Here is a 26079-nt window from a genome sequence, read left to right as displayed (position 1 = left end):
TGAGACACAGAAGACTTTAAACAAACAAACATATGAAGCAAGTGTAAGGACAAGTATTTAAGAGTAAAAACATTACAATTAATCCTAAAGAAGTCTACTTTAAAACTTAACTGCATAAATGGTGGATGCACCAAACAAGCCAAACATTTGCCACTAGTTTGTTTTTTGAAAAACGAATAAAACCCACTATTTTACAGATTGACTGTGCAACACTGTTTTGTCTTCAGCAGGAATTAATGTCCTTTTGAGCACTCATGAACTCTCAAATCCCAACAACCGGAATCTGACTGCAGTATGCACACAGCATGCAAGACCAGAATCCAAAATCGGACATGGCATGAAAGTGAACAATATAGGTTTGTCCTTTGTGTCTGAGACCACATCATGTACTGGAACTTAAAACAAAAATCACCCCACTAAATCTGAAAAGCAATGAGGCACACTGGCATGCAGCTCTCATACAACATTATACAGACTTCTTAGCTATTTCTTCATGTTACAGAGTATCTAAGTACTGCTTGACAATAACTTGTTGATTAAACAATGCCTATTAATCAAAGAAAATGTGTCGATTTGTATATTTTATTCACTATTCCTCCCATCAGTGTTATTCCCCAATAAGATTGCAAGTAAAAGGCAATCTTGCAAATCTTCAGGCTTAACTTCTACAACAAATACTTTCTTCTTATGACGGGTAAGCAGTACAACACAAATTATCAGACCCTAAATGTAGGATGTCCTATGCAACAGACTCAAAACAGATCCTGAAGTAATAATCTGTAGTTTAAAAAGGTGAGACACAGACGCAGTTTTATAACTTATATATTTCAAAGAAAATTATAAATACTGTGTCTTAAAACACAGCAGGGTAACCCCAAAAGCATTTGTAAAATACAGGCATAAGTTGGTAAAAATTTAAAATCAGGTTCTACGAAAAGGTAGTAAGGTCTCTTATAATTTTAGCAGCTTACTGAAATCTATATCTGAGTAAGATTTTAATGCCTGCCTTCCGTTAGCTCCCACTGAAGGCCTAATTCTGTCATCGTTAGTTGGATAAAGCTCCTTTTAAGAGAATAAGCACTGCCAATAATAAAGTTTTTAAATCAGGCCAACGCTAAACTTTCTTGCAGACTGTAACATATATTTCTAGTTCACTAATGACAGCTGAACATTAGTAAATGGCCTTTTTTAATTATTATTATTTGATTAAAATCCTGTATGCCCCAATGTATCCTTTTGCTTTTTAAAAAAATGTCAACTACTTTTTAATTTTATAACAGTACGTTTTAAGCTCACTTTCACTTCATATACAACACTTCAACATTCAGAAGGAATGATATTTTTATAATTATTTAGTATTATTGTTATGTAATTATTATTATCAAGTGTTAACTTGAGAGAATATGTAAGACAAAACTCAATCTAGAATGTTTATCTTAGTGTCAAAAATAAATATTCGGACTGCATATATAATTTACTGAATGATTCTAATAAGTGCTATAAATTACTTCTCAGATTTTCTTTCCTTTTTTTTTTTTTTTTTTGGTAAATAGAAGAGGTATTCCACATTTCACAAAGATTGGTCTAATACAGTTATTTGCTAGTAAATATACATGTCATGTAAATATATATGTCATAGAAATACAGTAGTATATATATCTGTAATACATATTTACTAGGCATAACAAAAGAACAAATTGTGTATTGATCTTTCAATCCATTCTAAAGCTTAATGGAAACAATAAGTATAAAGGCTATCCAAACTGTAATATTCCCAACAGAAAGTAATCATAGCAAAAGTTTAATATAAAAAAAAAAAAAAAAAAAAAGATCACTGTATTACCTTCGTTGAATTCTGGTATAATTAACATCTTCAGTTTCCTTTTTCATTTGAAATTTTTTCTTTCACTAAAACAAATGAAAGAGAGAGATTTTGATATATATGTTCTATGTAAAATGTTTCCAGAACAACATGAAACCTACACAAAATTAGTAATTATGCTTTTAATATATAAAACTGACACACTGCTGATGCCCCTCTCAGAGCCATGGGAAGACATGCTGTGAACACACACAATTTGGCAAAAGGACTATTTAATTTATCATTTCCTAATCCTATCGCACTTCACAAATATATTACTTTTATTAGGAATTCCAGAAGTGAAGAAGAACGCTGAACAAAAATAAAGAGTGTTTATCAAATGGTGAATATATTGGGTACTTTGCTATGCAACTGCATAAAAATACTGGGAAAGGCTAAAATGCTTAAATCAAGAAATGCGTGCAAAATTTGAAGGAAATAAATGCGTTTTATATAATCAGATATTAAAAAAATAAATAAAAGTTCTTTTAAACAAATGCAATCACTAGTTCCTCAACAGACATATTAATGACATACGTAAGTATTCCAGCAGAAATACTGGGGAGGGAAGTATCACCATAAATCTAAGAAACACTTTCTTGTGCAAAATGGGTGGATGGAAGTATATGTGTCATATACATAAGATCTCCATTCCGTAGTTTCCCAGAATTCATTGCAGAACAACAAAAATATAAGGTAGCAAAATTAGCATATAATCTTAGGAGTTGCTGTCTAATCAGTAATGTATAAAAAGTAAAACACATTAAAACAATTCTATTTTGTAAAACCAAAATATATTTATAAAGTTTTTTATTAGACAAATATCTATCAGAAATATTTTGATAAATATATAAGAGATTTTGATGAAAAAGACCCTAAGTTTCAAAGTAATTTCTAGCCAAAGACTTCTGTATTTTAACGAAAATTTATAAGCCTTGGAAAATATAAGTAATCCGAGATACATAAAACACTGATTTGGCTGAGCTTTTTAAAATATGTCAGTCAAATTGAATTTTGGTGCAGACTGCTCTAACTGCTTAGTAATATGTTACAAAAGACAGACAAATGTTCTAAGAAACAGGGTCTATTACTAAAGCGTCATATGCTCAAAATTTCCTTTAACTTTGCATGCACTTATCACAAACACTCTGAATGGATATCTTAAATACTGTTTTCAGCTATTCCTGGACAAGTGCTGCTTTACCAAACATCTTAAAATAGTCACTGTTACTAGCTGCAAGCCAGGCTTACTTCATGAATGTCCCAATAATGTGCCTTTTATTCCAGTGCTTATTACACTGATTTCTTTGTAATAGATTTAGATACAAATTGTAAGAAAATCGTATATGAATTAACTCCATAATAACTTTAATATACTGGCTACAAGAGCGATCCTTTCCTACCGGTTAGCACATTTTTTTTCTTTCTCTCTTTAGAAACTGAAAGCATGAGTCACAGTATAAAAAAAGAATTTACTTTCCTTAGCAACCAGATCTAAATGCCCACAACTTTTGTAGCAATAACCAAAGCTTACACTGAACAAATGTAACATTAAGGTCTTTGCATAACTCTAGTGCTTCGCTAAGACAAAATGTGCCTAGCCACTCATTTCTACAGATCTGAGATTTTTTGTTTACTTTCTATTTTTAGCAGTATTAGCTCAAACACATCCCCCAAAAAAGTTAGTTTAAAAAAGTGTGAACAGATGAATATGTTAAAATTAATACACAAGGACTCAGTTTCAACAACGTCTAAAATGGAACAAAAAAAAGGAAAAAAGGAAAAGAAGCTATACCTGTTATGAAAGGTACGTTTTCACCCAGTGCCAAATATTGCTATATAAGCAATAGAAAAACAAACAAACAAACAAACAAACAAAAACAAAAATAATCCTTCTTTCTCTTTTGTTTTTACTAAAAGAATCAATCTCCTGGGCTCATTTTGCTACACTGCTTTAAGAAGCTCTAACACATCCTGATGTCTCTGCAGTGTAACATGCCAGATTTTTTTTTTTTTTTGGAAGCAGGAGAGCCACTTTTTTTTTTTTCTGCACTCTTGTATGTAGGACAAACTCAGATTTGTTTCTTCTTCTGAGGGCTCCTGTTATTTCTCGGAAGAAGACCAGGATGCCTGTCTTCTTTCTCGCTCTTCTCGGAATTCCAGGCACAAAGCACTGCGCAAAAGCTGCACCAATCCTTGCCGCCACCGCCTGCACAGTGCGAGAGGTGGGGAGAGACCAGAAAATTCACCTCGCCCCTGTGCTGGTTTTATAAATGGGGATTGCACAAATCTGCCGAAGCAAAGGGGCGAAAAGGCAGGGTGCCAGTTTGCTACACTACGCTGCAATGATCTCATGTTCAATGCTGTCGCCCTGTTTGCCCAGTTCAAACGCCTGTTCGTTAAACAGGAGGAAAAAAAAAGGAAAAAAAAAAAAAAACAAAAAAAACCAACTTTTATCCTTCAGATACTCAGGAGGGCTGTTCTGAACTACAGATCAACAATAAAAAATACAACACGTAGTTTGAAGATGCAGTTATGAAGTCTAAATATTCTGCTTATATTTCTTTCTTTCTTTTTTCTATTTGGAGATAAGAAGCAGAATTTATCAGGCGTGAAAGGGACAGCCTCCTGGTGGTGTGCCAAAAAAGCCAGAATAAAGGCAAAGTTGTGCTTCAAAGCTCAATTGCTTGCTGAGTCTGGCTAAAGTCAAGTATTAAGATCCACCATTTTCTGAGCCATGTAAGAAAGGAGGAAAAAAGTCAGAACGGGTGCTGCTTTCCAAGTCTCCGTTGGCATCATCACAAAATCTCAGCCGTAAGGTCACATGATTCTCTGCCAAATGTGGAGTGCATTCCCATAAACCATTCTGCTGATACTGCGAAGGCAGCTATTGTCTAGTTTAGACCCAAAGTTCAGCCCACTCTTCATTGAATTAGCTGAAAAACGCATCACCTTTGGGGGTTGGGAGCCATGGAAACGTCTACCTGGCAGGCTGCCCACTTTTGCTGCCCATCAACCAGAGATGGGATTGTGCTGCCTAATGTAATGATGACTAGGAATGTGAAGAGTCGTCCAAAGTGAATCTGATTCTCGCAAAGCCTGCTTCATTTGCACAGCAAACTCTGGCTTCTTGTCATTAAAAAGGGGAGGGAAAGGAGGAAAAAAAAAAAAGAAAAAAAAAAGCGCCTTTCTACTAAATGTAGCAATTAAAGGTCTAGTAAACATGCCTATTCTGCAACTTTCCTTCATAACATACTGAAATGGTTCCCAAACTAAAGGACTTGGTGCAGTGCAAGTTTTCTGATTTAAAGCAGCACTTGTTTTTCCCTGAGTTAATGCAGCATCCCTGGGACATTTTTTCTCCTGAAGAAAAAAAAAAAAGAAAAAAAGTACAGGACAGATCTCTCATCTCTTCTTTTTACCTCCCTTTATTACCTCCTGATTTTATCTAGCACAAATTATAGATGTGTGCAGCAATACCCACCAGTAACAGTGGGGATGCAATGTTGCTGCAATCTTTCTCAAAGCAGCCTCCTGAGAAAGCTGGTTGTGTTTCCAGCAGCACAAACCCCTTCATCTGAGCCCTCTTATCGTCACTAGTTAGTAGGACGCTGCTCTGCAAGTTTGTAAACCAGCGCATTCGAGACCCATCAGCACCCTCCTGTTTTCAAAATACATTCAAACCAGATTTCTTGAAAAGACAAAATCAGACAAGAATTTATAAAAGATACAACTTATTAAATAGACTAGGTAAAAGACATAACTCCTCTGCTTCAGACCTGAAATTTTGATTTTGCCCATCTATTGTTCTAAAGTAAAATGTCACACAAAATGTCACTTAGAAATGAAAATACCATGTAAAATACTGAGCAACGAATACACGTGCTCCCAGCACCTAAAAAGCTTACACAGAAGAATTTATCTATGGGGCTGTGTTGTGAACAAATGAACAAAAATCTGCTTGGCCCTTCTACACCAGAAAGCTTAATAGCTACCACAAAAGAGACGTTAAAAATGTGGTAATTTCTCTTATTTCCACATTTAATAAAAACAGAGACATTGGAGGAGTCTCTCTACCTATTAGCATCTGCAGACAGTAGCACAAATGCGCTGTGAAGAGGAGGGTGCATGCAAAAGACCTTACGGCTAGAAATTAAGGAATGGCAAACAAAGTGGAAGACAACAGGCTGGAAACCACGGCAGGAAGACATGAAAATCCATTCCCAGGGACACCACAGGCAGCAGCCACCTAGCTCTGCTGCTGTCGTGTTTACTTTTGCTGTTCTTTCCAGTTTCACTGTGTTTATCTGGAGGAGATCGACAGCTCATTACAGAAGGATGGAAGTGTGAGAAAGGGGCCTTGAGGCACAGCTAGATGGCCACAATGGCCGTGCTACCCACGCAGGCCGAAGGGCCATCAGGTCTGCCTGCATCCCTGGCTGGACGCAGTTTTGGGGAGGGCCAGCATAGCAGGGATAAGGATTGCATTTGGGGCAGTCTCTGTGTGAAGGGTGAAGTGGGCTGGGTGGAGCAGACTGGGAGCAGCCCACAGGGTGTCACTATATTGCAGGCAGGATGGAGGCAGAGGATGCAGGAGGATGTGAGACGACCCGCTCCTCCTGCCAGGTTGGATAGGCACTCCTGAGCGGGGCCCAATCCAGTCGAAGGATGGGAGCTGCCTGTCAGCAGAGCAGCTTGTGTCAGAAAATCAACCCAGGCTTGAGTTCCTCTCTTTTCTAGATCTGGAGCTTTTCAAGGGCTAGCAGCAGTAGGAAAGCCCTTGGTACCGTGACATGGCGTAAACTTTCCCAAATGGCCTTTCTGATTGAAATGCTGCACATGCGGTTCTGAATCCAGAGATGATGTTTTTCTTTTCCCTGCCAGCTGCAGGAGGCTGCCTGGGCACCACCAGCATCTGAAAATGCTGCTCCTCGCCCTGGCTCCTTGCCACTGTGGTCCCAGAGCTGGGAGCAAAAGGGTGGCCCTAACTTCCAGGGGCTGCGAGCAGCATCTGCCCAGTGTGACGCTTCAGCTACGAAAATGAGACCTGGTGGGTTCTCCCACAAAGGTCTTCCAGATTAAATGAGCTTTCAGATTATTTAAAACTAAATGCTTTTCTGCAGGCTCATAAAACTCAGAAACACAATTCATCTGTCTTTAATTAACAATTATGTAGCAACAACAACTTGGGATTCCACTTCTTATTACTTTGATAGTTTTCCTACTGATTTGAGTCAACAAATCAGAATAGATTTTTTTTGTTATTATTATTTTTTTCCTTCTAATAGGGCATGGGGGAATCAAGCTCAGTTCACTCCATCTCACATTTTTTGATCATCCATAAAAACATTTAAGCCAAAATACATTGTTTTCTTCAAATGAGCCACTGACGAGGGGTAAACTCTGATACACATGGTATTTTGATTCAAGGTGACAACAGTGGTTCCATTAAAACTGAATAGAAATCTCCAACTGAACTACAATGAATATATATTCTGTTCAAATTTTCTGCTATTATTATCAATGATGTAAATGTATGTAAAAGGACAAGGGAACAGCCTGACTTTCAGATCTTTGAAGGGCATTTTCCAGTATTGCCACAAATAATACACAGTCTGAGCTAGGTAAATTTGAGCAACAGCTTTTGAGAAGCGACAGGCATCAAATTCTGCACAGTCACTTTTACTCTCCCATGTCAAAAAGCATTTCAGCATGTGGCTAGTCCCCACAATGGAGCACTCACCTCACCAATATTCAAAAGTAGGATGTTAAAATCCTGCTGAAAAAAATCACTTGCACATGTGCCCAGAAACAATTACAGATGTAGATGGATCTCAGAGTGTTTTGCCTATGAACTGATACAAGGATGATACAAAAGGAACAAAAAAAACCACATCTGCCAGAGCATCTGACCTTATTCATCTGCAGCTGGAGCAGGCAAGCTGGCCAGGGGGAGGGAGGTGGCACTGGACCTCTCCACCAGAGGAGAGGGGACTGGTTCTGACACTGGCCTGATCAAGGGAAGGGGATGGCAAAGAGACATCTGAGGGTTTATGAGTCCGTACTGAGCCTTCCTACAGCCTTCCTAGCTCAGCAGGCAGTTTGTAAACTAATTGGAACAGAAAAAAAATGGAGCCTTCTCTGAGCAATGGCACCCTGCATGAGAGAAAAGCAGAGAGATCAGGAAAGAAACACAGCAGCCCTCTCAGAGAGAAAGGAGAGGGAACGACTGAGGAAAACAATGTCTACTCTTTTGTGTATTTGCTAGTTTTATATTTATGAACAAACATACAACTACAATTTCTACAAGTTAAAAGTTGAAAACACACAAAGCAAAGAGGAAATGCAAGTACTGGATATATTACATGTTTCTAGCTAACTTTAATATACTGTATTGCATGGCACAACACTTCACAATAAAACAGTCTTGTTTTGCAGAGCATACTCTCAAAGGCTCTAGTATATAGAGGTGATAAAATTATTTGCAAAATGCATGCAAATGAAAATTTATCATCTGTTTGCTACTTTCATGTTATTTTCAAATGGCACTGTGCCTTCCCATTTTTTCTGCCTTAAGGTTAACACCACCAAATTAAGAGACTTAAGCAAGATGCTCCATGGTAAGAGCCAGACATGTCATTCATCATAAATTTAACTAAAATTTTCCTGTTCCTGAAATTTTCATCAACATTCTTGCTTTTATTAAGTTTCTTCTCCTCTAAACTTGTCACCACATTATCTGCAGCCTATTTACTTATAAATTTATAAATTATCTTGTCTCTTTGACTCTGGCTGGACACCTGAACTTCACAACCTTCTTTCTGTTTTGCTACTACAAAAGAAAGTATTTTAAAACTGATAGCAAAAAAAAAAAAAGAGTAATGCACAGCAAATATTCCTGTTCATGCAAGAAAAGCATTCTTCACAGACTTTAAGACCAGCTATTTCCTTAAAAGTGCAGATATTCATAAAGAGAAAAGGATTCAAATATAACAAATTGAAACAGCTACTAAAAATTCAAATGAGCATTTTCCAACAACTATTTTGCAGTATGAAAAAAATCAAACATTGCAGATGGGAGCAACCCTTCTGTTCATGGTGAAGTGCAATTGTGATAGAATAAGCATCATGGCTGCAGTGCCGGAGGAGGGCTGGGACTGACATGAGCTCATAATGAGGCCAAAGCAAAAAGCAGACTCTATCTTTATTCCACTTTTCTAAGAAACTTAGGTCCTTAGGGGTGATCATTCAGGCACAAAAAGATGTGGCAAACAACGACAGTAAGGTAAAACAGACAGGTAAAAATGCTGTGGTGGTATAAAACATCAAACCAAACATGATGACAGGAAGAGCGTTGTCACACACATTTCCTTCAACATACTTGCTTCATCTCCTGTTTATTTCACCACTGTTATTCCATAAACATTAAAAAGTTCAAATCAAGAGGTGAAACATTCAATTCCCTCACTTACACCAAATCCTAGACATATAAAAACTCTTCTTATGTACTCTTTACCTCATTTGTCTCTTGCAGGCCTAAATGCAAATACAGACAAGCATTATCATCACTATTCATCAGATAAAAATTTTGACACACATGTATTTCCCAAATTTAAAAAGTTGTACTGCATCACTCTTCTAAAAGCATGAGCAGCATGGCAGTTAGGTGATTTTCCAGTTCTAGAGCCAAAGATACCAAACTTAGCTTCTTCATAAATCATTTATCCATGATGGAATATCTTACATTGCACAGTGTTAACTACTCTGCATTGAATCTTAAGTAACAGCTTGAATTAGATAATTTCTATATACTGCCTACACAGTTTCCATCATCTTGACCACTACCTCTGAAAACAAAAATCTGAAGTTACCTTGATCTAGTTTCTGGAAAATGTCACTGGAGGAGAAGGAAAGAGAACTAGGTAGCAAAGTGAGTAAACACCAAATAATTATTTACATCCCTTCTACTTCTGATTAATAAAACAAGGTTGATATCTTTCACTAACACCTCTTCAAAACAAGGGCAAGCACAGCCAGAATATGTTTTACTAATTTATGATTTAGCAGCATACTTAATGCCTAGACCTCTCCCAGTATAACTCCCATGCCTATGCTCCCCTTCAAATATTGCTGCAGTGCTTAGCTGAGTTGCATGCATAGTCAGGGAACAGCAATTCTGTCCCAAGCTTCAAAATGAAAAGTTCTCATGGATATGGGAGCACAAAACATAACTCAGGGGAAAGCATAGATGCCTTCCTGTTCCCAACTGTACACTGGATTGTGTACAAAGGGCCCTCCAGGGCCACTCATTTTCCTAGGACTCATTCTTGATCTGTATATAACCCAGGAAAATAAAGATGCTGCAAGGACATTCTTCATACCATTGAGTTCTTAATGAACAATAAACAGCTTTAATGTTACTCATACATACTTTTTCTATACAACCCTGGATGAATCTTGGTTGCTCAAGAACTTAAGATGAAATCTTATGCAATGTTATTTGAAGGAGCATTTCATTTAGCTGCCTTGAGCCAAAAGTAGCCTTCAGTAAGAGTATGTGCTATGTGTCATCACTCTACCTGCTATAACTGAATATGGCATCATACCTCAAAATGCCCCAGAGCAGTGTTCTCAGGCAGAACCAGAAAATATTTTTTTTTTTGTAACATTCTTAATTATTTCAGAAAGGAAGTTACATACATCTTTAGATACTTATATTCTTACAAATCTGGACAGTATTTTCCAAACCATCACCTGCAGGTAGGTATATACACGCACATATCCTAAAACACCACACATCTTTTTGGTAATTTAATTACAAAAATATGAGGCCTGAGCATGCACTTCTCTGGGTTACATTCTTAGCAAGTTGAGTTCTGATAGCCAAAAAATATGGATAGGCCATAACTCTAAGTTTGAAAGAAAGAACATATGCCTTATAGCCGTAAGACGTGTTTTTGATTCAGCAGACTAAAGGATCAGTGAGTTTTGAAGCAAAACTGATTAAAACTGAACAGGAAACATTTTTTTATATCTCAGTTTTCAATTTCCCTACTGCAAATTTTAGAGTCAGCAAAATAGTCTCACTTCAAATTGCACAAACCTTCCAATCTAGATTTAAAATTTTTTATATTGGAGCAATTAACTCTTTATACATTAATTTTTTTTTTAAATATTCATCCTAAAGTTTTTACTTCTTTGATCTTTTTAGTACAAATGGCTACACTTTCCAATTTTTTAGTTTGAATTAGCATAATTTTGTGAGTAAAACCTACACTTCAAAACAATAAACATCCTCAGATAACCTGAACAACACAGAGGCAGAGGCAGAAGAGATCAAAGGCATGGAGCCTTCTCGGAAGATTGAGCAGGCTATGAGTGATCAAAGGCAGGGGAGAGAGGACTCTGGATCTTAACTCCTGCTTCCACTATACATGTATAATTTACAGGTTATTGGATGGTGGGGAGGGGAACTATTTATACATTAAAACTAGGTTACAGGCCTGAAAACTTATTTAAAATACCATTTTTTTTTTTTTTTAATAAAAAAAGAACTTTAGTCATTGAAAATCACTGCACTATCTTTTGCAACACACTTTTCCAATGTTTTTGTTTTTTTTTTTTTTTTTCTGACTGGGAATTGTTCAAATGCAAGCAGCTTTGTTTTCAATGAATCAGCATTTCCTGACAAAATTAAACAAACAAAAAAGGACACTATTGTTTTCTGGTGTCACAATGAAAGAGAGATCATGTTATTTGTAAGCAATAACTCACAGGAAAAATGGAAAATTCATGTTCCAATTAGAGCATTGCTACTTCCTTAGCTTGTTTTTCAGGACATGTAGATGGGCATGTGTAACTCAAAATCTTCATCAGATTACATTTCTACATTATGTGGAATTCACATTGGCACAGGGCACTCAGCAATAACATGAGCTTTAATAAAATCAGTTGAGTTCCTTTGCTACCATGTCCTTGGTTACTTTGGTCATTGTTCATCTTCATCAGAAGTTTAGTACTTGAGAAAATATTTCCAATTAAAACTTTGCTAAAAAATAGGTAATTATTACACCAAAGTTTTGATTTGGTAAATCAATTAAGAACATTTTTTTCAAAAACTCCTGAAGTGCTTTATAGAAAATTAATATCAAACATTGTGTGCACTTAATCAACACACAAATTCAGCAGTCCAACAATTTAGTAATGACTCATGAATTCATATGATTTGTGACATCACAGCTCATGGAATTTCATGATATTACATATATCTGCTGCCCCAGAGAATAAATAACACAGTGAATTTTATGTTAACGTCACACTGCTTTCTTGATGGGGAGATGGAACATCACAGCCAGCATTACCACAGAGTAGCTGAAAACACACTTGAGCTTAAGAGATGGTTTTAGTTCACACTTGACAGCCAAAGCTGCTGCCTTGCACAAAGGGTAACAGTCTACAACTAAGTGCAGAATGACTATTGGAGAGCTTGAAATATACCAAACCACTGGAAAAAAAATCAACAATGACAAAAAACACAGATAGCATATTTCATTATTTACTGCTATGAAATTCTTTTAATTGAATTCCTGAACAGCACCAAAGAGATTTCAGAGGACCAGCAAGGGTCATGTACCTAGAAGGTATCTTTATCTTCCCTAGTAATAAGCAGAAAACCTTTATTCGTTATTAAAAAATTGTGACAAGAGTACTTCAATCTTGTTTCAACATCTTCCTGGAATTCTAAACTACTTGCAGATATTTACGTAGCCTTTATGGACTTAAGGACATTAAAGTGATTTTACTCTAAATTTGTATAATGCCTAATTCTTTGGGATCAAAGATGGGAATTTGCATTCATTATTAAAACAACATTTAAAGTGGCCTTTATTTTAAACAAGAGTGATCCAGTATAGATGTACTGCATTTTGATCAGTGCTGGGTACATCCTGGCTTAATAAACTAGGAGGCATTAATTGTTCCAGTGGCTCAGAGGTAGAGTATCTGCAGAAATGTGCAGTCTAGGTGGCAGGTAGTGTCTGATTTGCTTTCTAGAAAAACTTGGTTGTTGGAAAGGGTCAGTTTATTGCACTTCCACATGACATTCATAACCAGGTGTATTCAAAGGCTAGGCAGCTTCAGGATACATAAATGGATGCTTTTAAAGATATTCTCATGCCCTCTTTTTTATATTTCTCCAATTTTAACAGGAAATTAAAGTGTACAAATCATTTCATCTACAAATATGTTACTTTAAATTTTTTAACAGATGGTTCATTCAGCACAACTTCAGCAGACTATATTTGATTATATATCTGCTTCCTGAAAAGGTATTTTTCTAAAACACTATGGTAACCGACACTTGCAGAGCACGAAACATAGCAACCAGATTTTTGGAATGTGTTTCTGGATAACTTCTATCAAGCAGGGGAGAAGCAGAATGAAACATGTAGAAAAGAGTCCTTTAGTTAAAATGCAGTTAAGTTCTGCAAACAGAATCTAGTTTTGTCCTCGAGGGATTAATAACAGCCATAGGATTGGGAATTTAAGAGAAACTTTCATAAAGAATGCCAATTTCCTGCATGATTATTTACAAAATAAACTATAGAATGTCATGATGGGCACAAAGTATGCAGTAAGCATGTCCTTGATTCAGTAAGTCCTGTGATGAACTTGTTATTTCCATACTCTGAGAGAGGAGCTGATCTGTATCTAGGCCTTTATGACGCAAATTCTTTTACTTGTATTCATCTTTACTACAACTAGCCTTCTCACTGAAATTAGGGGAACCATCCATAACAATATAACCAAGCATGCAGAAGTCTCTTGAGCACAGGAGCCTTAAAAATCAAAGCCACCTATAGCAGATGCTGTTTTTAATTATGAAAACATAAAACACTAGAAATCTGGAAATCCCATTCTTCACCAAGGCCTTTAGAGATGACCAAACCAGCAGAATATTACATTAATATGAACTAAAACATCCATCAATATGTCACCTTTCACCTCAGATCAATATCTTCTGCTGATACCTACTGGCAACTTGTAACAGTTTCAAATAAATAGCCAAGTGGCTCCTCCTATATATATGTGGGGAACCCTACAATGCGCCTGCTCATTCCCCTGATCTACTTTCCCATTTGTCAACTTCCTTCTGTCTTCAATGGCATCATCTATGTTTCTTATTCAGGACATTCATGGGTGTCTCTATGCCAAACAAAGAGCCTGGGATGCCCCAACAATCCAAATAAATAAGCAGAAGTACTGCTTTGCTCTCAAAAGATATGGCAACATAGTAGACTTTTTATTATTTTTATTTTTTTAAAGGAATATAGTATTTGTATCAGAGAATCATAGAATGATTTGAATTGGAAGAGACTTTAAAGATCATCTAGTTCCACCTCCTCTTTCCATGGGTAAGGACATCTCCCACTAGACCAGGCTGCTCAAAGCCCCACCACTTCACCTTAAACAACTTCTCTGGGTAATCCATTCCAGCTCCTCAACACTCTAATCATGTAAAATTTCTTTCTAATATCTAATCTACTTATTATTATTATTTTTTTAATTTTAGTTTAAAACCATTACCCTTTGTGCTATCACTATATGACCTGACAAAGAGTAACTCCTGACTTCCTGTAGGCTCCCTTTAGGTACTGCAAGGCTGCTATAAGGTTTCCTCAAAGCCTCTTCTCCAGAGGCAACCCCAATTCCCTCAGCCTGTCTTCATAGGAGAGGTGCTCCAGCCCTTTGGTAATCCTCATGGCCTTCCTCTGGACTCATTCTAATACATCCATGTCCTTGTGCTGGGGGCCCCAGAATTGAATGTAGCACTCAATTCTCTCACGAGAGCAGAGAAGAGGGAGACAATCATCTCGCTCGCCCTGCCTCACTTCCTTTGATGCGGCCCAGGATATGATTGGCTTTCTGGGCTGCAAGCACACATTGCCAGCTCATGTTGATCTTCTTTCTCATCAACCAGCACTCCCAGGTCCTTTTCATCAGAGGTGCACTCAATCCTCTCAGCCTGTATTTATGCTTGAGATTGCTCTGGCCCAGGACTCTGCACTTGGCCTTGTTGAACCTCATGAGGTTCACACAGGCCCACCTCTCAAGCCTGCCCAGGTCCCTCTGGATGGCATCCATTCTCTCCAGTGTGTTGACTGCACCACACAACTTGTTGTCATTTGCAAACTTGCTGAGGGTGCACTTGATCTCACTGTCCATCTCACTGACAAAGATGTTAAACCACACTGGTCCAACACCAACACCTGAGGAACACCACTCATCACTGATTTCCACTTTGACACTGAGCCATTGACCACAACTCTTTGAGTTCAAACATCCAGTGAATTCCTTACCTACCTAGTGGCCCATCTGCCAAATCCATGTCTCTCCAATTCAGAGATAAGGCTATCATGCAGTACAGTATCAAATGCTTTGCACAAGTCCAGGTAGATGATGTCAGTTGCTCTTCCCCTATTCACCAATGTCAACCATTGTAGAAGGTCACCAGATTTGTCAGGCATGATCTGCCCTTAGTGAAACTATGTTGGCTGTCACCAATCACCTCCTTATTTTACATGTGCCTTAGCATAGTTTCCTTGTGGTTTTCATTCTGAAAGCTCTTCTTTTCTTCTTGGAGAAAAACTACGCATCTCAAACTCATTTATAAAAAATATTTTAAGTTATTTTGGCAACTCGTCCCCAAAAGTCCGCATTAGTTGAGTCAGTGATACACATCCTAAGTCCCCTCATTACTTTTAATCTTAAAAAAAAATACTTACAAATGGTAATTCTTACTCTTCAGCTGTATTGTCCATCCTGAGCTACTCTGTAGATACCATAGTTTGTGCACATGCCCACACATACATAGCTGAAGAATACTTGTCAAAATATTGCTTGGCACTGAGAAACGTGTTAGTCTCCTGAATACATTATATGACAGAGTTTCACCCCTCTTACACTCTTTCTCTCTCTCAGGAAGCTGTCCTTCGAATCATGTTCTGGAGCCAAGACCGTAGTAGAGAGCTAGTGTGGATCTGTGGGCTTTATCAAAGAATAAGAGTTATTTAGCCAATGAGTACTCTTGTTTTTTCGCTTGTGGTATTGTCTCCATGTTACTGTAAGAAACCACTACCAACAGAATACATACGTACTTCTTTTGGAGAGGAAGGATAATCAATAAGTTGTTGCAAATTAGTCTTCATCTCTTCAATAAAGGAGATTTTGCTCCTGATGTCAGGTTGTACAGTGCAATTCATGAAGTTTGTCAAAATGTTTAGGTAGCAACCATACAAATTTCAGGCAAGTTCACACTGTGAATTTCTGAAGGTACTATTCTTCCATGATGCTTGACAATAGAGGTATCAATGTATTGATGATATCTCTGGATGTGAATACCAGTCCACAACACTGTGAGTGAGGCTAGACCATCAATACTTGACCTCTAAAAGTTACATATTATTTAACTCTTAAGTATCTTAAAAAAGCAGTAAATAATGTCTATAAAATAAATAGTAAATAAAAGCAGTAAATAACTCAAAGCAGTAAATAACATCTCTTCTATCTAACAAAATATGTTGCTTTGCCTTTCCAGGATTTGTTAAAACATTATTTGGCATAAAATGATTTAGGTAAAAATCTAGCCAATTTTTATAAAACATCTGGGTCTAAGTTCAAGTCCTGCATTGCTTTATGAATTAAAGTATTTGATGGGATGAACAATGTAATTTCAAATGTGATGCTTTTTTTAGTTGCAGAAAAAGTTACAAAATTAAATTTCCATTTCTTGTTTGACATAACTTAGAAATGTGCAATGGCTGTGAGAAAGACAATTGTCACAATCACAGAATAACCTCTAACACAAAATAAGAACAACACAAAGATATCCTGTTCTCACTGGGTATGTTAGATATGGATTTAAATAAAATTATCAAGAAATTTTAAAGTCTGGTATCTTTAACAAAGAATTATTCATTTAATTAGCTGGCCATTTTTTTTAAAGCATACTGTGCAAAGGTATTTAAAAAATACATATATATATATATATTTTTTTTTTTTTCAGAAACTCATTTATTCATTTCAATACTCTCTTAAAAGTACTACAAGATCTTTTCTTTAAAATAGAATTTTCTTGGAGCTACCTCCAGAAAATTATAGGAAAAGTAGATGACAATTGCAAAACTTTTTGAAATATCATAAAATTCCCTTTATATTTGGTGGAAAGAGTGCCTTTTATTGTTTGATATCTTTTTACTCTGTAGTCTTTAAATTGCTTCAGCCTCTGCCCATTTATGCATTTTAAAACTCTAGCTTTTTCCATGTACTTAATGAACACTGCTTTATTTTTTAGCTTTTTTAACAAACAGGATTTGCCTGTTATTACTTTAATATTTTGAGTATATTGTGCATGCAGGTTTTCTAAGTCTCTCTTCAGCACTGCATCACTAGAACACAAGGTATCCAGCTCCCCAGCTACCAGAATGGTACACTGGACAGAGCAGTGTTTTACCAAATGGAGGGCTCTCTCAAACTCCTGCTCTGGAAACAAACTTACAGAATTATAAAGATTATAAGATTTTGGAAACTTTCTTCCTTCCCAAATGAAAAATGAAGTTCATTAAAGTCCACTAGCCAAAATTTCTGACCTTTTTTATAGCTAACCGTCTTTTAATAGTCTCATAGGTATTTCTGAACTAATGTTGAAATAGATAGCAACATTCATGGATCAAATCGCAGCCCCATTTAGTAGCCTTCCAAAAGTCTGCAGTGTCAGCCAACCATGCAAATCTGTTCTCTTTTACCTAACTGAATAAGATTTTCATCATTATTGCTATTTCCTTCCATCTCTTTTATTTTATATTTCCACATGCAGAATTTGTTAACACTTAAGAAAGTTTTCACAGCTTCCCTATTTCTCCTCCCCCAAACCTACAAGAATCACCACACAAAAGCAGAGCATTAAGCAGCAGATGCTAATACCGTAGCTTAATGCACCACCAGAAAGTAATCAGATATTATGATGATAAGAGCAGTATAATAACCTACATGGAATAAAGTATTTTCATTGTTCATTTTTACCTTCTCTCACTATTTGGATTTCTGTGCTTTGAGGGTACTTATTTCCCAAGAGCACATCTATGATGTACTATTTAAATGACAGCACGGTTAACATGAATTCTTTTACTCTGTATAATCAAGTCTATTATACTGATAATATCGTACAACTTTTAGGAATATTCAATTGCAATTCAAATACTTAACCACATAGATACCTACTGTTTATTTTAATATAAATTTTAATTAATCTCCTTGTTCCTGCTAAAATGCTGACTGTGAAAAAATTATTATATGATCTGATCTATATCATCTATATTTCATAACTTCTCATCACCAACCAAGTTTATTTGGATTATACCCAGCCACTTTCTCTTTCTTATTTACCTTTTCCTGTTGGAAGCTAGTCTAATCTAAACACTTTCTTTCTCCTTTTCAATGTGTTCCCTTCAAAATATCAAACGTACTTAGATGTCAAGATTTCTATCATTTTTTCACTTCTCCTGATATCAGCGCTTCAGAAGTCCTTCTTCCTAACTGGAGTATAAACATGAAAATCTTAGCAGATATATAACAAAAAATGTTTGAGTTTTGCTGAATCAAGGTATCAGATGATAACATTTTATCATAAGTAACAATCTTTTATCTATATTACACATTTATATTTCCATTATTTTTAACATAAATCCAATAACTGTATATAATTATATAATAATATTTAATCAGAATTTTTCATTTTCCAGTGTAGCTTGTGATCCTTTCTCTGCTAGAGAAATGAGGACCTTAAAGTTAAATTTAAAATAAATTTGGACAGAGAAACTTTGGAAAATGCTATGTTCCATAAAATATATTTTGTTCAGATTAGAGATGAAATCATTTCAATTTTGTAAAAAGATATTAATGCTACTTAAACTGTAAATATTGACATACCTGACTATGATGTTGCTAATTGAATTTTCATACTGTTGCCATTACAGCTATGTCCATCATTAGTATAGACTTATAGTCAAGTCTATTAGTTAATTTATAAAGTATCCACATAATACTTCTGACTTTCCCTGTAAGTAGATTTCCCAGTTTGATGTCTTTGTCAGTTTTGTGCGTTTAGACTATAACTGTTTTTATGTGATTCATCTAAGTGAATGCATGTGAATTGTAGCCTAGAGTTACAGTTTCTGTACACATGAATAGAATATCAAGAATTATACACTGTATTTCACAATAAAATAAAATGAATTTATGAAAATAAAGGGACTACTCATGTGAAAAAGTACATTCACTAGTAAAATTTGGAAAAGGTGTTACCACCTTGTGAAGGATGACAGGAGAGGAGGCAACTGTTTGGTGCAGTGTGTCTTCACATGCCTTTCCTATCCCTTGCAGCTACAAAATGGTCATAGAGATTATGACTTTCCTGTTACTACTCACCAAAAAGGCAGGGCTGGTATTATAACAGGAACAAGTTTTCAAATCTTCAGCAAACTGCTTCCCTATAACGAGCTTACCAAGCCCCCATGCCATGTAACCAACAGCAAGAAGAAACCAACCTGCCATATACTTTCTTCAGAAAAGTTGTATTAATTTTGGATGGGGGAAAAGAAATCATAGTACTTAGCACAGCTGCAATGGCATTAATGGCCAGCCATGATCAGAAAATTAAAATACTAACATTTCAAATGCTACTAAGATTCAACAAGAACTGTGACTGCTTATAGACTTTGGCAATTTGTCTGTTTACTTAGTTGTTAAATGCTAACATTAACATCCAGTTGTTAAGAATTGAAAATGTTTATAAACTAAAACAAACAGGAAGTATGTATTTGTGTCAGACAGACAGGGATGGGGGCAAGATGATATAGCCTAAGTATTCTTTACTTTTACTTTTTTTTGTTTGTTTGTTTTAAGCTGCTGTGGATATTTTTTTGTTTGTTTTGTTTTATTTTGTTCCCTTTTTTTTTTTCAACTCTTTAATATGTAAGAGTAGATCTAGAGTTTTAAAGGTGCACTGGAAGTCTGGGGAGTCTGACCTAAGTTGCTGATAAAAAGTCCAGGGAAGAAGAAATCCACTGTTATGATTTAACAGTGCTATTAAAATAGTGACTTAGGTAGTTTGTGGGCTAAATACCACCACCATCAAAACCTAAGCAGCTAGACTTGCTATCTGCTTTCCAAAGCGAGTGACACCGTAACATGCTTAAATGCAAGTGTGAAGTAAGAGTGACTTAACATAACCTGTTAAAAATTATATGGATATGCTTGTTAGAGGCAAAATAAAGCAAGGCTCTATGCTAGAAAATTATCAAAAGCAAAATTATCAAAAGCAATTCAGAATCTGCCCCATAGGAGAAAAAAAAAAAAAAAAAAAAAAAAAAATGGCTTTTGGTAGAGTTTGAAATATGCAATCAGTTTAAAAGATGCTGAGCACAAGATAAATGCAGAGTATTCAAGATTCTATGAACCAAAAAGCCTAGTCACAGCATTATGACAGGTTTATGACATCTAACCATCACAGCAAGTGAAAATATGGGAGAGATGGCAGGTGGGAAGTAGTACTTACTTGATATTCAAAGAAAAATATTAATGGATGCGTATAAAATGTAACTATCTTTTAATGTGTCATGCTTAGGAATATTTGCATAATATTATCCTTTAAATTGCAGTGTGTACTTATTAATTTTAGTGTCACTCCCAATAAGTGGCATCTGTACATTCAGTAGGACTGATCTAGCACACTTGCATCTACTACAGACATTTGGAGTCTCAGTTGAGGAAGTGGGTCCAAAACAAGACAACCCAGACAGACATAAAGAAACATCAGTTTTTGGAGAAAAACTGAAAGCCTACAAACAAATGTACTAGGAAACTGTGTCCTGCAATGAGAAGGGATGCTCCCTCCAAACTCTCCCCATGTATACATTTCTTACAAGTTTTTCTTTGTCTACATATTGCATGTTATATACATACAAGAAGTCCATACATAACAGGAATCTATGAACAACAAAAAGAGCTCAGAAAGGTGTACAAAACAATTATAAACTAAATCTGATTTTTTTTTTTTAACAAAACAAAACAAAACTCAGCAATGAAGAACTATGAAGCAAAGCACATGCTCTGTTTATAGCCTAAGTCCTTGTTATTATACCTCATAACATATTGCTTACTGCCTCCATTCTCCGATTTCCACTTCTCCCTAAGAATTACATCATTAGATAAATGTGAAATGTTGGCTGTAAGTATTTTTCCATTTTAAAAAACTTATGCTTCTTAGTGAATAGAAATACACACACATACAAAAGAAACAAACAAACAAAACAAAACAAACAAACAAAAAAAAAAACAAACAACAAAACACAGAGCTGTATGTCTGATCTCATCATTGATGTGAATAAACTCTTTTCTACTAGATGGGTATTTTGGAATTTAGCTTGATGTCCATTTGCAGTGCACAGCAGGAATTGCACCACAGGTCCTGTGAGGCCAGGCTGACAAATCTCAAGCCTAAGAGCTGATCTCATTTACCAAAGAATCACAATGGGGAAAGAAAACCCAAACAGGATTCAGAATTTTGTAAGGCAACACAAACAAGCAATCCAGAAGCCAGAGAAGCTCCAATGTAATGTTTTTGATCTGTTCCATGAGACACCGTTAAGTGTACAGGCAACAAAACCTTGCAATAGTTGAGGCTTCTCTTGTGTTTACTCTTAAAAGTGTGAAGAACACATTACAGTCACTGATTCTCAAGAAGACCAAGACATACCTATGAGTATGAGTTGAAGTACCATCATTCTCTAGCAGGCCCCTGCCACATTAGATCTTCAGAACAGATTTAGACCTGTAAATGTGCCATTTCCTAGCTTTCATATGTTTAACTTTGTAATGTAAGTAACTTCCTTTTAATGTAACTTTTTACAGTGTAGTGTCTATTCAAAAAGAATTGGATATACTTGCTAGAGAGCTTTTCTGTTGTTTTAAAACCATCATGAGTTAACAAAATGCAAAACTTTAGAATATACCATCTTCAGACAGAACTAGCACAGAAAACTTGACAATTTCACTTTTTTAATCTATGATAGATGCTGGTGTTTCCTGCAAAGCAGCTGTAAAAAGAATGAAAAATATTTTAACTCATTTTTAGGAAACATTTCCTCCTCATCCTTCCTACAGCCATTTTTTCTGATTATTTGCTTAGTTGCATTCCGGTTAATCAGAAATCAAAGTTGTCAATAGTGTGTATAAACATTCTAAGAGAGGGTTCACAAAATTAAGCTATCAAGGAATGACAAAGACAACTGTAGAACAGCTGTTCACCTTTGCTATATATTATGAAAATTAAACAAATATCTCTTCAGACATAAAAGATGCAGTAATACAAATAACTTCCTTAAAATATTCAGTTCAAACTACAAAATACTACTGCTGGTATATTCAGATGATTTTTCCCTTAAATGTTCCAGGAAAAAATACTTAAAACTAAGCCTTTGGACATATGACAAATTTTAAGATACTGTAAAACATGAAGCAAGTTAGTATCTCATCCAGTTATTCATTCTGAGAAAATGCAAAAGCCACAATAGTTACAGCTCCACTGTTCCAAGATGAGGCTTGTAGTTCACAGCTCCTGTAATTTCTGACATACTACTGTCTGCAGGTATTTGAGAAAGAAATACTTTACATACACTATCCTATATAATAGGAATATAGGAATAGGAATTCTTACGCACCTGAGCAATTTTTAAAAGTAAATTTGGAGCTCTACAGAATTAAATTGGTGACATGTTTCTTCTGAAATATTCACATGGTCTGCTTTAGGTGAGTGAAAATTTACAGTTCATTTGGCAATTTCCTCATGAAAACAACAGAATGTAGAATGATGAACAAAGGCACAATAAACAATTACCTGCAATTCTTGCTTTAAAATGGTGTAAATTTAGAATTAGGTATGAATCTTCTTTCTGGCCTTCTCCCTACAGCAACAATCAGAAGAATGCTGTAAAAATTAGGAGATTTATGAGAGGAAGAAAACTGATTCTTACTTTTGAGTCTTGGATATTCTTGCTTTCATAAACACTTTTAAAATATCCAAGATTTTGAAGTTATAATCGGTCTTTGAAAATGTCATCTGTAACTACTAAGGCTACAAAATTAAAGAGAGCATGAAAGCAAGAGCTCTTTCATAATCACATCCAACAGCTGGAGCATTAACAAAATTATCAAACTTTGCAAGATGGATGGCAGAAGAAAAGAGTTGCCAAGTTTGCTGAGATCATGACCCTGCAAGTGGCCTCTTGTGCTTGTACGAAGATTGGTCAAAATCTGTCCTGTCTGGAAACAAGGGCTTTCTCTGTCTGGATGTAGCTCCAAGACTGGAGCCTCTATATGCTAGCAATTTAATATGTGAACTTTGTACATGAAGTATTAAAAATATTTTAATTGGTTAGTTAGCTTGAGACTATGATACGGTTAAACTTTTCTAGGTCTACAGACACAGCACAGAAAGAGACTGTGTATTCCATGACACTAGAAATTATTGTTCAAGGCTTGTATTTCATTCAAAAAGGTCAAAAAAAAATCACATTTTCCTATAAGGGAGAAAAAAAAAAAAAAAAAAAAGAGAGAGAATGCTTGGTGGCAGAGTTACCCAAAGGCAGACAAAGCTGGGGGTCCTGACTTCATGAAAATACACACTGCTGGGACCACAGTCCTGACCCACCAATGACGGCAGGATTTTTCTTCTCTAAACAACTGCAGAATAAACTCCTTCAGTCTTCAGGGGCAGCTCATGGCAATACTAAGGTGCAATTTGCATAGAAAAGTCTTGATATGCTATTATTAAAGTTGTTGTAACTGTGTGGGAGCAGCAGCTGACCTAGAGCACACAAAATGTGCAAAGTGAGGGGGAATTCCTGATGATAACTTCCTGCAGGGAAAAGGTAGATACTATCACCCTGAAGAAAGTCAGTCTGGAGAAATAAAAACCTCAGAAAGTTTTGTCATCCAAGTCACCCACAGGATTTAGTGTAGATGACTAGTAGCTATGACTACATAAGAAGATAAAATTAGAGTGAATTTAGGACTTGTTAATTAAAAACACCACAAATGAAGATCTACTGATGAAGTTAATGGAAGTTTAGGGGGCTTCTGTTACTGATGTAAACTGAAGAGAAACACCCTTTTGGGTACTAAAATGACACGTTAATTACAGTGAGTTACACAAGCAATCTTTTTCTCATTACTTGTACTAAACTCCTCCATATTCTTGCACACCCGAGCTGAAAAACAAACAGCCCTTCTAAAAAATGGCTTCATTTAAGGCCTCTCTCAAAATGTACACAGTCATATACTTTTTCATTGATTAAAACAAAGGGATCACAAGAACAATTATTTGCTTCTGGACACTATGAGCAATATCTCTGAATTAAATTTTCAATAGTGAAAAGTACTAACACATGAATGAAATTGCCTCTTAAAAACCATACTGCCTGTTACATTTTGCACTAGCCTGGAGACGTGCAATTCAGTACGGAGTACAGAGGCATGAAAAACCCAATACTTAGCTGAGGATCTGCTTTTGTTGTTCTTCTGTCTCTTAAATATTCAAGTAGAAACAATTTCATCTGTATTGATTCTGTACATAACTCAGCTCTGTGCACAGAAACAAGCACAGCGTTTTATGACAGACAAGACTTCAAAATATCAGTAAAAACAGAAACTTCCATGCAGGATGAAACCTAAGGCTACCTAGTCCAGTATTGTGTCTCTGAGAGGCAGGACCAGGTGTTTCAGGGGAGGTTTGACTGAAACATAATAAGGAGACAATCATTGGTTTATTTTATTCTGGCTCAAATACGTTTTGGTTTATAGTTTGTTTGTGAACAGATCTCTGTATTTGAAACTTGAGCAGTGAGTGATTAGTTGGATCACATGGTATCATTCAAGCATAACACTGGCAATCACATTTCCTATGTGAAAACTGTGAATCCAATTTTCACTCTCAATGACTGTTCCTTATAATGGGCTTTGTGTCTGCCAATAACGTGATGTGCTAGAATAGTCTTAAAATGCTAAAAATTCTGAATGTTTCAGAGAGGCTCCCTGTGAGTACCAAGAACTTCTCAATGAATTTTTATGCCACAGTTATAAGAGCTCTCCTGGTATATGAAGATTTCTTTTTTTTTTTTTTTCAAAATACTTATGAAAAGCTTTTAATATTTCATATAGACCATGAAGATACAAGATGCCGCCAGCAGCAAAAAATAAAAATAAAAAAAAAATGCGTGAAATGTAGATTGAAAATGAAGCTATCATTTTCATGATGCATTTTTATATGTTCACATAGAAAATATCTGGTCCACAGTCTGTGTACTGCAAAGAAATTGTATACTAATTGTACACCAATACTATTAACAGGCTTTCAGCGCCTCAGAGAATACCGATAGGCTTGCAATCTTCAACATATAGCTTTTTGTCAGTGAGTTAGTTATTGTAAGAACAGTTTTTGACAGTATATATGGAAACTTTCTTTATTGCACAGTATTGTACTAGCAATACAGTGTCTTAGTTTCTTAAGGTGCCCTACACATACAATAGTGGCTAAAACATGAAAAAATCTGCCTGGCTTAATAAACTAGGTATTAATAAACTAGTCTGTATAAACTAGGTATCAGTTTCACTAATGTCTACTTGACAGAGACACTCTTGGGTTTTCAGTCACTAGGCAATTGTTCACACTAACACAACAACAGAACAGGGGATTAAACAAAAACTTGAACAATCTTGAAGATACTTTGATTAATGTTTAAATTGGTAGAGAGATGTTAAAGGTTCCAGATCAGAACCCATTTCATTACCAGTAGAAAATATTAGCACTGAACTCCATGATGAACTGCTCATCTTCAGCCACGTTTCACCAAACCTTCTACCTCATCACAGACATGTTCATAAACTGTGTAATCTAATTAATTTATAGAGATTTGTAGAATACATACAAAGACAGATATTCTGTCCACGGAACAGAAATATTTACTGTAGCTCTGTTTTTCTACTTTACGAAAGCAACAATCTTCATCACTGAAGACAAGCAATTAATAAAGCCAGTAAGGTAAGTAAAGAGTTTATAACTATCACAGAAATCACAGAATTGTCTAGGTTGGAAGAGACCTCAA

The 26079-nt window shown here is 35.9% G+C and overlaps 2 long non-coding RNA genes across 5 annotated transcripts in view; one reads left to right on the top strand and one right to left on the bottom strand.

Moving 5' to 3' along the window:
- LOC309877855 overlaps positions 1 to 26079 on the top strand; it is a 637773-nt gene that overhangs the window by 108056 nt on the left and 503638 nt on the right. The window lies entirely within an intron of this gene.
- Positions 1 to 26079, bottom strand: part of LOC309878637 — a 235056-nt gene that overhangs the window by 35706 nt on the left and 173271 nt on the right. For all 4 annotated transcript variants that reach the window (XR_014317586.1, XR_014317587.1, XR_014317588.1 and 1 more), the window contains one exon: positions 1844 to 1908. This is a non-coding gene — a long non-coding RNA (uncharacterized lncRNA). The remainder of the gene's footprint in view (positions 1 to 1843; positions 1909 to 26079) is intronic.

This window comes from Aythya marila (assembly GCF_965140915.1).
Source record: "Aythya marila genome assembly, chromosome: 1".
NCBI classification, from domain to species: domain Eukaryota; kingdom Metazoa; phylum Chordata; class Aves; order Anseriformes; family Anatidae; genus Aythya; species Aythya marila.
Note: the sequence above shows the minus strand (reverse complement) of the source record. Positions and strands in the feature narration are given on the sequence as shown.